This window comes from Chelonia mydas, chromosome 1 (genome assembly GCF_015237465.2).
Source record: "Chelonia mydas isolate rCheMyd1 chromosome 1, rCheMyd1.pri.v2, whole genome shotgun sequence".
Lineage (NCBI taxonomy): Eukaryota > Metazoa > Chordata > Testudines > Cheloniidae > Chelonia > Chelonia mydas.
In genome coordinates, this window is record NC_057849.1 from 164,053,165 (window position 1) to 164,067,319 (window position 14,155).

At 41.7% G+C, this 14,155-nt stretch overlaps 1 protein-coding gene across 7 annotated transcripts in view; it reads right to left on the reverse strand.

The window, feature by feature from the left end:
• Positions 1-14,155, reverse strand: part of MAP3K7CL (MAP3K7 C-terminal like) — a 115,769-nt gene that overhangs the window by 85,638 nt on the left and 15,976 nt on the right. The window contains exon 3 of one of the 7 annotated variants that reach the window (XM_043538309.1): positions 7,956-8,021. The exons of the other annotated variants lie outside the window; for them this stretch is intronic. The gene's annotated coding sequence lies outside the window, so the exon portion shown is untranslated. The remainder of the gene's footprint in view (positions 1-7,955; positions 8,022-14,155) is intronic. 7 annotated transcript variants of the gene reach the window in all.

A 14,155-nucleotide genomic window follows, 5' to 3' on the forward strand; every position in this document is an offset into this window, starting at 1 on the left:
TTACAAATTACCAGTATTTAGCCACCAATCTGAGGGCAAAAATAAATACTCCCTTCAATAACTAATGTTTTTAATATTACACAAGAGACTTTTTCATTTTGTTTTAATTTACGAAAAGAAAATCCTATCTATATACACACTGTACACGAGCCAGTTATCTCGTTTTATGAATTAAACATTATTTCTTCACCAGATTTTCAGCAGACTCCTCAATGGTCTCCATCATCAAAAAGAAAATAAAGAAAACAAGAAGGCAGGGAAACCCTCATTTCAGTTCTCTGTGTGTAAATAGGATGATGCACGTCCCCTCGGCTGAGGGAAATGAAACAGATCAACTGCGTACAAACTTCCCACTTATTTTCCTCACACAAAAAAAAAGGATGATCATTCTGTAGACAGAAGGATATGGGAGTGGGCAACTTTGAGTATAATGAGGTGTTTAAAAGGATCCCAGAAAACAGTTCCATATTCATGAGGACTGTCTATGGAACAGGCTGTTGTTTCTTTACAAAAATCTGTAGCAGAACTCAGATTAAGTGTGTTACAGCTCTATCAGTTTAGTTCAGTTTTCACACCTGTTGCCTTACCTCACTTAGTGGAGAGTCTGCACTTGTATAATCCAGGGCCAGCCACTGCCTTGGCTTGTCGTTGCCTTTATGGAGTAAAGATTCAATAAAAGAAAAGGCTGCACCTGCTACATCGCAACAAACTGACAGAGTCTGAGAAGCTGAGACAGCTGTTAAGGCAACATGCTGCTACCTGCACTTCCCATAGGCTTTGCTGTCCCACAAGACCACCCTTTTCCGCTTTTTTTCGCAATTCCACTCTCCCTTCCTTTCCTTTCCAACAACGAGATTTATGATGTTGTCATACTTCAGAGGGAAAAAAATCTTTCTGACAGAGGCATTATTAAGCAGCAAACTGTGGAGAGATTTTCAAGATTTTTAATTCATTAGTCCTGGCAAACCTAAAATACAAACAGACTTGCTTCACAGGACAGGAATGTTTTCAGCATGACCCAATCAGTGTCTGTGTCTATTCCAGCAAACTGGCAAAGATAGCATGACTCCAGTCAGCAAAAATGTCTGTGGCTCGAATCAGCTTGGGGTGACATTGCCAACTTGGACTGGCCACATGCAAACTATTATATGATAGAGGCAACTATCAAAGCTAACAATGAGGATGAGGCTTGGTGTTTTAGGCTAGGTTTGTAATGGCTTTGGTAAAGTGTCTAATAACAGACTGTCTAACAACAGATGATAGAATTATTATATTAAAGAGACAATGGATTAATTTTAGTAGTATGTTAGAGTCTTGTATAGTCTTCATTATAAGTACATTCTAAAGACAGATTTATTTACAAATAGTTTGGACAGGAATTGAAATTGCAATTGACTTAAAACTAACAGCTTGTAGATTCTGCTGCTATTTCTGACACTGCCAGTCAGTTTTGTAACTACAAGCAGGGTAATTAGTAACTGAATCTGGAAATGCCGTGAAAAAAAGAAGCAGTTGTCCAGACTGATGCACTTACAACAAGCAAAGCTTAAACACCCTGCTGGTTGTATGTATTCTTCTGGATAACCGAGATCCTTGAAAGTGCAAAGGATACTATAGGACAGGAGATTGACTGACAATATATCCGCTGAGCCTATCATTATACTGTGTTTTTTTTAATTAAGAAAAGCTTGTCTCTTTCACCAACAGCAGTTGGTCCAATAAAAGATATTACCTCACCTTGTCTCTCTGATATCCTGGGACCCACGGACCAACATAACTACAACAACACTTAAAAAAAAAATTAGTTTCCCTACCTTCAAAATATTTAAAAAAAAAAACAATAAATTCAATTTGACAGGTTATCCCAAATGCCCGTATTCTGGAATGTCTCAAGTACAGCACATCTGGGGCCAGAGTCTCTGGTTCATCTGAGGGGTACTAGATGCAGAGCAGGGGGAGCTGCAAAGGTAGCATTAAATCAACCTTCTGTCTCCCCCCACAACCTAGTATTGGCCAGGAACTGATCCAGTCCCAGCATAAATCAAAGCTACCCTTTGGCTGCTCCAATCTAGCTGCCTGTGACCCAAGGGGCTGGTCCATACCTGGAGATAACTGGAGCACAGAGACACTCTGCTTACACTCCCCTTCCTCCAGGAAAGGCACCTGTGCTGGGGGCTTAGAGGAGGTGGTGTGGAAGCACCACGCAGGCTCTGCATTACCTAGGGATTCCCCTGATAGCTGATTAAGCCTGTTTTCTAGATTCACTGTGCCACCACAACAGGAACAAGAATCTGGCCAGGGGAATCCAGTCAATGATTTCAAAGCATGAACATGCCCCTGACTTCTACACTCATCAGTGAGCTCATCTTTCTTTCTTAGCTGTAAATATACTTCTGAAAAGATATTTATAATAATCTCTATTTATCTAATTTTGGAGGAAGATTTAGCTTTGTTCACAACTACTACTGCTACTGAAATTTTGCTATAAAATAGCACCACCATGTAATATTGATCTCAATGAGGGATTCTTTCTCCAACTAGAGGACTAATTATTTTTAAAGGATGTACTTGGTTTACAGACATAGGATGAAATCCTGGCCCCACTGAAATCTATTGTGAAACTCCCATGGACTTCAATGCCAGGATTTCTTTCATAGGGCCTGATTCTCTCCTGCTTTGTATTGTGTGTAGTTACTTGCACCCATTGAAAGTGGATGTAAAATAAATCAGATAGATAGCATTTACACCTAGTTGGCAGAGGTCTGAATGAACTCACAAGGTGCAATGCAGTGAAGAACAGGCCCTATGTAAGGTATTTCTAAGATGCACAAAACCTTGGTATTTAAGCACCAACAAGACTTACCTTCACTAACCAAGACAGCAAGATTCTTAATCACTCACTAACATAGGTCATACACATGCAATCTATCTGGCATGCCCAAGATGAGGCAGAAACGCTGACACATGAATGACACATGGATGACTTTTCAAAACTGTTGACTGACAGTGCACAACTACCAGATCACAGTGTAAATAGTACATGTATTTCCAAATTCAATACATAATATTTTGGTATTTTCTATCTATTATAACCATGTTATATCATATTCTCCATTTATTATATATCAGTGTTTCTGATGAAATCCCATATTACTCTTCACACATTTCAAAAGAAGGCAGTCTTAACAGTGCTTAACTCCCAAAACGTAAAACAATTCTCGCCCATCGCTTTCAGTCAGTTTAGTACCATGCAGGGCAGCAAGTCACCCTATGGGACACAGAAACTATACAAACCAAAAAACCTTGTATCACATTTAAATTTCAGTGCTTTATACATAAGTAGTCCTCTGGAACTACTGCTGTATGTACTATGTGGATGACAATGTAGTCTGACAGTACAACACTGGGAGTCAAGAATCCAGGGCTTTATCTTGCAGCCCTTACTCATGTGAGTAGTCCCACTAAAACCAAGCGCACAATGACATGGACTTCTGTGACTGCATTGATCCTGACTTGGTGGTCATGTGACTGGCCATCTAAAGAACTCATAAACAAACTAGATTTTTAGACATATTTTCAAATGTTTGAGTTCACATTTTAAGAGGAGTTTTCCCTGATTCCTCTGAGACCCTATCCTTCAAACTTTAACATTAATACATTTTACATATACAGCACTGTATCTGAAATGTTAGGTTGAATAATTACTATCATTCTGTAATTATTTTTAACCTGTTTACTATTGGGGATGTAATATTATAAAAAATTCAGTTAAAGCTGAAATCAAGCAATAACATGCACTCATATAGCACCTTTCATATGAAGTTCTCAAAATCACTTTACAAAAAAGGAAAACTGAGTCTTAGTGAAATTAGGTTACATGCTCAAATTCCTATTAAGGCACTGTAAAACTTGGGAACAGACTCTAGTGGCCCAATCATATAGCTCTTATTCCTGTGAGCAGTCCCACTGCACTCAGGAAAACTACTCCACGATCTGGTGCAGCACAGTAAATACTTATTCATAACAGGCTGAATATACACTTTACACTAATCTCTATGAAAAGTTCAGAATGCTGATAATCCCTCCGGTTTTTCCTGTAGAAGCACGGTAGTGGTGCTGTACCCTGTTTTCCTGCCAACTTGCTCTTAGTCATCAGATGTTTGGTACCCAAGCAAAATTCTTTTGATCCCATATCACATTATGAAACCTGAACTCCTCTAGAAGAGTGACACACAGGATATCATGTTTTAGTCATCAAAAGATTTTAAAGTAATCATACCTTAAATTAGAAACACTGCAGCTTATTGATATCTGGTACAAGTTTGTAATTTTTTAAAATATGAAGTATCAATTATTTTACACATATATAAAGAGCAGTAAAATGATCAGTATTTGCTATCTAACAAAACACCTGTTGCCTTCCCTTTTATAGCTGTGCTACTTTCAATTCATGTGAGTTTCCTAATATGAACAGTATTTTGGTAGCATATGACCTCATTCAAGCTGAAATGGTGTTTCAGAGGTTGCCAGTCATTATTTAAAAATACACTTTAAAATATTCTAATGCATGGATGATGTTCAAAGGAGATGTTGAAAAACATGCTTTTCCTAACAGTGAATGAAGTGAAATTTTCATTTCACTGTTTCATCTGAAAAGAACACAACACAGAATACAAACAGAAATTAACTTTTTTTTTTTTTTTTTTACAGCAAAAACTGTTTAAGGGTCCAATCCTGGAAAATGCAGAGCACCCTTGACTCTCACGGAGGTTGATGGAAGTTAAGGATGCTCTATACCCCACATGACTGAGTTCTGAAGGAGGAGCAAATGGCAACAAGACAGATTCTTTAACTACACATCACATGCTGAATCACTGAAGCCAATGGGATTGCCCAGGGTGTGAGTTGGCACAGAATTTGGTCAAATAAAAATATTTCATGAATGCATTTTTTGCCTGATCCTGCACTCCATTCTCAGGCAAATGTTCTATTGGGAGTTCCTCTGAATATATAAAATACAAGGTCTAAAATATTGCACTGCAGGGAATGTGCAGTAGGAGGTGGTGTTTTGAGCATGAAAAACCTTTTTGAGTTGATATTTTTCTCTTTCAGATTTAAAAAAATTGTAGTTGCATTTGTAGGGAAAAAAAATTCAGGGGACATTTCTATAGAAGAAAAATACCAACCAAATTTACAGGAAAACTGAGATATACCCAGAAATTTTGGCAAATCTCCTTCCCCTCTTCCAAGATCCCCCCATTTCCCAACAAGTGGGGACAAACACTGAATAAATTTAAGCTTGCTATTTTAGAAATCCATTGTTTTGCCATCAGTTAATCCTTTTCTAGTTCACTGAAGAAATTCCAGAATGCATCATTCTGTGATCTCACTGATAGTTAGTCCCATGCAATCCATTATAAGCAAGTTAAACTAATTATTTCTGTGCTGTATGCCCTTAACACCTTAGCTGGGCATTTAGCACATACTTTGGTGCCTACATCATTTTTTATTTTAGCTTTGCAATTTAACTTTAAGAAATTTATGGCTATAATGAAAGGTGTTCCAGATACTTCTGATAAAAACATTCAGAACTAAGTTTTCTGTTTACAACCTGTACAACGTCATTGACTTTTAAGGTGTTGCACATGCTGTCAGTGCTCAATGTGAAACGAATATACGTATAGATCAGTAAAATTACTTTTATATAAAAGCCATGTTCGGGTGACTAAAGATTTAGGTACAGATCTTCAACCTGGAGTTGTGCAAAGGGACCTTAAACCAACATGAAGGAGCTGTGGAGAATTTCCCTATCGCAGGAAAATCATCAGCTGGCATATCATCAGCGTAGCTGGCTTTATGCCACCCACTCCCCTCCACTACCACCATTCTCTGCACTCACTAGTTGAAGAAGCAGACAATATACAATGGGATCTCGATCTCTGCCGATGAATGTGACATGGTGAGATGTGGAGGGGAGAACAGGAATTACTGGATAGGTCTCACAAAAACTCTGGTTCACTGAAGCACACATCTGTTGGCCTGGTCTTTTCTGCATTGATCTGCCATGCTATACTCTGAAGGTGAGCAGGGGAATGAGGTGCTAAGGATTATCCACTGTGTTGCACTTCATGAAGGTGGGCTCAGGAAATAAATAAATAAAATCAGCTCTGTTTATGTCCCCTTTGGGAACTTTTCCCTAATAATCCTGCTTCAGAAAAGGGAGCCAAAGTGGGCTCAGAGATGGCTCTGAAAATATTGAATTGGTGGTGATCTCCGTTTCCTCAAAGAGCCTGGGTTTATTGTCTTCCCTCTCCCTCATGGGCCCTTTCGGGGCCTCAAAGAAGGAGCTGGCCTGGGGCTCCAGGATGGGCTCTCCAGAAGCTCTATTTCTCTCTATGGCATGTGACCCACATGGGTCTTTATTTCCTCTGGAAGCCCCCTGGGATATCAATAGAGATTCCCTTGGGAGCCTAGTATAGAGATGGTAGCAGGGGGAGAGTTTGATGCTTCTCAGGTATACCAGAGTTGTGAGGCAGCTCACTACCACCTGCCCTTAGCATGAGGAAGCCTTGTCTGTACCTGTCAGGAGTCAGCTCCTTGACTCCACCAGCCACAGGCAACACAAGCACTCCCCTCTCAGCCTCCGCAGGCTCCACTGACCCTTTGCAGGCAAGCATTAGGCACACTCTATCCCTAAGGACTCTGAGTATCCCCCTGCAGTATCCAGCCCCAGTTCCACTGGACTATCATAGAATTCACAGATCACTGCTTCCAAAGGACCAGTACACTCTGGCTTACCAGTTTCGTCTCAGGATCACCACTCTCTTGAACACACAGCAGTCGGAGTTGTTTACAGTGAAAACAAGTAAAAGTTTACTGAATAAAGAACAGAGTTTTGAGAAGATGCAAGTAGAATTAATGGAAACAAAGGGTTACATGTAAAATAAAATCATAACATGCTTTCTAGAGCCTAAACTTACCTAACACGATATTCCCCTGTCTCATAAAGATTAGCGCCCCCAGAATTTCTCTCCCAGCATCAAACTGCGAGATCGCCTGTGAGCCTCCATTCATAAGACAAGCCACCTGGCAGCTTGTCCCCTCAGGGAATGATACCTGCACGTACCTATGAACCCCAGATGTAGTTCCAATCATTCACTGTCTTCACTTGTAAGCAGAGTAACTCCCGCTGCTTGTTTTTTCCTATCTAGACTCTCCCCTGGAGACTTTGCAATCACTTGATTAGCATTTTGCTCAGAGTGTAAATAGGCATTCATAGTAAAGTACAGAATACTCAATTTACATACAGCAAGACAGATAAATAAGTGTCAACTGTCCAAAAGAAATTTTATCACCTTCCAATCCCAACTCATAGACTTTAAGAGCATAATTTTCAGTGTAGATACATAACTCCTTACATACTATCTGTTCATACATTTCACAGTGATTATGCTGACTAGTGTGACACAGGCTTTCATTGGAGATGTTACATGATACCCTTTGACAACTATTATCTCGAGATCAGACCCAGCAGACCCCTGTAATCCTATGCACCCCTGTGTCCTCTGCCAACTGGGATCAAGAGGTCCCTGGATCACAAAGGAAGCTCGGCCCAAAGGTCCCTTACGGCATGCTCTGGTGTCCCTTAGCTAAATATGGATCTGAGCTTCACCATATTTAACTCTCAGCATTGGGTCAACAAATCTTGGTAGTCATCTAAACAAACTCAGGGAAATAATTTCTGTTCTCAGGTGACACGTCAAGTAACTGCACTGATTTAATTGGATATTACAGTCAACATTATGCTGATGATAACAAGCAAGTGTGTACTTACAAATAAACACTCAAAATCTTAAACAGAAAATGCTGTCACTAAGCTTCCCTGATGTCAGGAAGAAATAAGCATTCCTAGGACACAAAGATAAAAAGCCGAGCAGCAGCAGCCAGTGTCCTACTTTTCATAAGAACTGCCACTGTTGTTACCACTACTGGAACTGCATCTGCAGTGGCACCAGTCAGAACTGTAGAGGGGAAAGTGTAGGGTAGGCAAATGCAAGACTAATCTATTTGCAGAAGTTTGTTTTCAAAAAACACAGTTTATAGGAGACCAAAGCCCTGAGGTAAGTGGGGAAGTGGGATACCAGGAGGAGGCACGAGCAGGAGCACATGAGAGGGGAGGGCTCCTGCCTCATACTGAGAAAGAGGAGCGATCAGCAGGTTACCTCAAGTGCCTATATACAAATGCACGAAGCCTGGGAAACAAGCAGGGAAAACTGGAAGTCCTGGCATAGTCAAGGAATTATGATGTGATTGGAATAACAGAGACTTGGTGGGATAACTCACATGACTGGAGTACTGTCATGGATGGATATAAACTATTCAGGAAGGACAGGCAGGGCAGAAAAGGTGGGGGAGTTGCATTGTATGTAAGGGAGCAGTACGACTGCTCAGAGCTCAAGTATGAAACTGCAGAAAAACCTGAGAGCCTCTGGATTAAGTTTAGAAGTGTGAGCAATGTTGTGGTGTCGTGGTGGGAGTCTACTATAGACCACCAGACCAGGGGGATGAGGTGGACGAGGCTTTCTTCCGGCAACTCGCAGAAGTTACTAGATCGCAGGCCCTGGTTCTCATGGGAGACTTCAATCACCCTGCTATATGCTGGGAGAGCAATACAGCGGTGCACAGGCAATCCAGGAAGTTTTTGGAAAATGTAGGGGATAATTTCCTGGTGCAAGCGCTGGAGGAACCAACTAGGGGCAGAGCTCTTCTTGATCTGCTGCTCACAAACCGGGAAGAATTAGTAGGGGAAGCAAAAGTGGATGGGAACCTGGGAGGCAGTGACCATGAAATGGTCGAGTTCAGGATCCTAACACAAGGAAGAAAGGAGAACAGCAGAATACAGACCCTGGACTTCAGAAAAGCAGACTTTGACTCCCTCAGGGAACTGATGGGCAAGATGCCCTGGGAGAATAACATGAGGGGGAAAGGAGTCCAGGAGAGCTGGCTGTATTTTAAAGAATCCTTATTGAGGTTACAGGGACAAACCATCCCGATGTGTAGAAAGAATAGTAAATATGGCAGGCGACCAGCTTGGCTTAACAGTGAAATCCTTGCTGCTCTTAAATACAAAAAAAAAGCTTACAAGAAGTGGAAGATTGGACAAATGACCAGGGATGAGTATAAAAATACTGCTCGGGCTTGCAGGAGTGAAATCAGGAAGGCCAAATCACACCGGGATTTGCAGCTAGCAAGAGATGTTAAGAGTAACAGGAAGGGTTTCTTCAGGTATGTTAGCAACAAGAAGAAAGTCAAGGAAAGTGTGGGCCCCTTACTGAATGAGGGAGGCAACCTAGTGACAGAGGATGTGGAAAAAGCTAATGTACTCAATGCTTTTTTTGCCTCTGTCTTCACGAACAAGGTCAGCTCCCAGACTGCTGCACTGGGCAGCACAGCATGGGGAGAAGGTGACCAGCCCTCTGTGGAGAAAGAAGTGGTTCGGGACTATTTAGAAAAGCTGGACGAGCACAAGTCCATGGGGCCGGATGTGTTGCATCCGAGAGTACTAAAGGAGTTGGCGGATGTGATTGCAGAGCCATTGGCTATTATCTTTGAAAACTCATGGCGATTGGGGGAGGTCCCAGATGACTGGAAAAAGGCTAATGTAGTGCCCATCTTTAAAAAAGTGAAGAAGGAGGATCCTGGGAACTACAGGCCAGTCAGCCCCACCTCAGTCCCTGGAAAAATCATGGAGCAGGTCCTCAAGGAATCAATTCTGAAGCACTTAGAGGAGAGGAAAGTGATCAGGAACAGTCAGCATGGATTCACCAATGGCAAGTCATGCCTGACTAATCTAATTGCCTTCTATGACGAGATAACTGGCTCTGTGGATGAAGGGAAAGCAGTGGACATGTTGTTCCTTGACTTTAGCAAAGCTTTTGACACGGTCTCACATAGTATTCTTGCCAGCAAGTTAAAGAAGTATGGGCTGGATGAATGGACTATAAGGTGGATAGAAAGCTGGCTAGATTGTCGGGCTCAACGGGTAGTGATCAATGGTTCCATGTCTAGTTGGCAGCCGGTGTCAAGTGGAGTGCCCCAGGGGTCAGTCCTGGGGCCGGTTTTGTTCAATATCTTCATAAATGATCTGGAGGATGGTGTGGATTGCACCCTCAGCAAGTTTGCAGATGACACTAAACTGGGAGGAGTGGCAGATACGCTGGAGGGTAGGGATAGGATACAGAGGGACTAGACAAACTAGAGGATTGGGCCAAAAGAAATCTGATGAGGTTCAACAAGGACAAATGCAGAGTCCTGCACTTAGGATGGAAGAATCCAATGCACCGCTACAGACTAGGGACCAAATGGCTCGGCAGCAGTTCTGCAGAAAAGGTCCTAGGGGTTACAGTGGACAAGAAGTTGAATATGAGTCAACAGTGTGCCCTTGTTGCCAAGAAGGCCAATGGCATTTTGGGATGTATAAGTAGGGGCACTGTCAGCAGATCGAGGGACGTGATCGTTCCCCTCTATTCGACATTGGTGAAGCCTCATCTGGAGTACTGTGTCCAGTTTTGGGCCCCACACTACAAGAAGGATGTGGAAAAATCGGAAAGAGTCCAGCGGAGGGCAACAAAAATGATTAGGGGACTGGAACACATGACTTATGAGGAGAGGCTGAGGGAACTGGGGATGTTTAGTCTTCAGAAGAGAAGAATGAGGGGGGATTTGATAGCTGCTTTCAACTACCTGAAAGAGGGTTCCAAAGAGGATGGCTCTAGACTGTTCCCAGTGGTAGCAGATGACAGAACAAGGAGTAATGGTCTCAAGTTACGGTGGGGGAGATTTAGGTTGGATATTAGGAAAAACTTTTGCAGTACGAGGGTGGTGAAACACTGGAATGCGTTACCTAGGGAGGTGGTGGAATCTCCTTCCCTAGAAGTTTTTAAGGTCAGGCTTGACAAAGCCCTGTCTGGGATGATTTAGTCGGGGATCGGTCCTGCTTTGAGCAGGGGGTTGGACTAGATGACCTCCTGAGGTCCCTTCCCACCCTGATATTCTATGATTCTATGATATCAGTCCAACCATCCTTTTCCCTTTTCTATAAATATCCGCACTCTCCCCACCCCCAGCAAAAAACAACTTATGGACTATATAACCCATCAAGGGCAGAACAGGGAAGACAGCCCAAGAATACAGCAGCTTAAAGTTCTTGTATTTGGCACCTAGATACCACAAAGTGACTGGTACATTAGAGATAGATATATATTTGTAACATTTAAAAAATATTAAAAGAACATTATAAAAGTTGTGAAGTCAATAGGTAACAGAGCAGCATTAATAAAATACTAGAAAGTACATAGCTATATATATATATATAAATAAATACACAAGACTAACCGGCAGGTACACAGAACCCCAGAGTGATGCCATATTATGTCATGATAGGCAGCAATGTTTCTAGGCTATGTCTACATAAGTTATACTGACAAAAGTGCTAATGTCGCTCAGAGGTGTGAAAAAAACATCCCTCTAAGCAACATAAGTTACACCAACAGAAGCGCCAGTGTGGACAGCACTATGTAAGCGGGAGAGGCTCTTCTGCCAACATAGCTACCACCGCTCATTGGAAGTAGTTTAATTATGCTAACAGGAGAGCTCTCTTTCATCAGCACAGAGTGGCTACACGAGCGATTTTACAGCGGCACAGCTGCATCGGTACAGCTGTGGCACTGTGAGATTGCTAGTGTAGACATGGCCTAAAAAGTGTAGGGATCCCTAAATCCCTAAAAAGGTATTTCCAGGAATGACTTCTCAGCATTAGTTAATTAGTGTTAGTGTAAGATGTAATGTTATTCCTGAAAATGACTTATCTTGATGCTTCTTGGAGAAAAGTAATCCAAGGTGGCAGTGCCAGTTAGGTAGGCCAACAAAAAGCAGTTTTCCTATGTGCTTTCAGACATCCCACATTCACAGGTTTCAATGGTTTTAGAGTTTTAGCTGACCAATTTCTAATAACGTTGACTACAGCTCAGCAATTATGATCCTCAAGTATACATACAGTTACACTTAGAAAACTCATGATTTGACACAAAACATCCATCTTTTGAGCACTCATATTCCATTACTTACAATAGGTTCTTTAAACACACCACACTGAACCGTGTATATAAATAATGTTTATCCAAATATATCTGCTCCCCAATGCTGCCCCTTACAGGACACATTTTAGAAGTTCATTATATCAAAGATGCAAACCAAAACCCTTGAAGACCACAAGAGTTGAAGTTTCTCAGCACAATGTAGGTTTGGGACCATTTTGAAAGAAACAGTTCACAAATATGGCAGGTAGTCATGTAGGATCACTTCTTCTTTTTTTTTTTTAAAAATTCCCTTTGCTTAATTTCTGCCTAGGGGTTGGTTCATCAACTTGATTTCCCTTCCCACTTTTGACTTACACTTTTAAATGAATGTCCAGTTTTTGACTTACAAGTGATTTTGTTCCTGTGCTCATTAAGCAAGTATTATAGCAACACAATAAAATCTCTGAGCTAAACCTGTGTAGTAATTTTTTAAGAGTTGCTAAATCTTTCAAAATAAACTTGGTTATAAACCATGTTCTGCAGTGTGCCGGTGTTGTACAGCCTCCGTGTATGCTCCCCAAATCCTGCCTCTCTTGGGTGGGGGATTATAATGGTATCACAGCAGTGCTGGTGCAACTGGGGTCTTCTGTGTCTGCATGGAGATGGAAAGTAAGATTTGCCTCTAAGTACCTGAAATGGGTAGGAAAGTACCCATTAATAATGTGTAATGCCCTGATTCTGCAAGGAGCTCTGTGTAGGTGGATCTCCATGCCTGTGCAGAGCCCCATTGAACTCAACAGAACTCTGCACAGTCGGGCTCTTTTGCAGCATCAGGGCTTACATTTGCATGCAAGCACTGACAGGGGAGCAGATCCTGATACACTTATGATGAAACAACTTTGAATTCTTGAAGCCTTAATTTTGTACAAAGGTTCAAAATTCTGGAAAGAAGAAAACCTTATGTCCCCAAATGAACTTCCAATATATTAAAGACAAAATTCATGCTTTCTGACACTATAAGCAGTGTAATTAGGGATAATACTGCTTTTGCTATGAAATTGCATTTGTCTTCCATTATTTCAAGTGCAAATACCCTTTACTTAGCCCTCACTGTCTGCACGTTTGTCCACTTCAGAAGAAGCACTATGCAATAAAGCATAAGTTTGTATTCAGGAGAGATGCAGGACTGCATTAAAAGAGGGTTGCATTGTAAGTGAGGGATGAGGTTCACTACCAGATCTGTCCAGGGAGGGAGCAGGGAAGAGTATCCACACTGTGCCCAGTTACAGCTTATATTATCAACTTCTCTGTTATGCAGCACTAAAATTCTTCAAACTCAGCTAAATATAGAAAGTAACCATTAAGCTACACACATGGGATTGACTCCTCATTGCCAGGTTTCAGAGTAACAGCCGTGTTAGTCTGTATTCGAAAAAAGAAAAGGAGTACTTGTGGCACCTTAGAGACTAACCAGTTTATTTGAGCATGAGCTTTCGTGAGCTACAGCTCACTTCATCGGATGCATAGCATATCGTGGAAACTGCAGAAGACATTATATACACACAGAGACCATGAAACAAAACTTCCTCCCACCCCACTCTCCTGCTGGTAACAGCTTATCTAAAGTGATCATCAAGTAGGGCCATTTCCAGCACAAATCCAGGTTTTCTCACCCTTCCCCCCCCCCACACACATACAAACTCACTCTCCTGCTGGTAATAGCCCATCCCTCTTTGAAACCTCTCTTTATAATGCGCATGATAATCAAGGTGGGTCATTTCCAGCACTAATCCAGGTTTTCTCACCCCCCCCCCCACCCCCCTCCAAAAACCACACACACAAACTCACTCTCCTGCTGGCAATAGCTCATCTTACAATGTGCACAGCAATAATCCAAGTTTAACCAGAACGTCTTGGGGGGGGTTTGTAGGAAAAAAACAAGGGGAGATAGGCTACCTTGCATAATGACTTAGCCACTCCCAGTCTCTATTCAAGCCCAAATTAATAGTATCCAATTTGCAAATGAATTCCAATTCAGCAGTTTCTCGCTGGAGTCTGGATTTGAAGTTTTTTTGCTT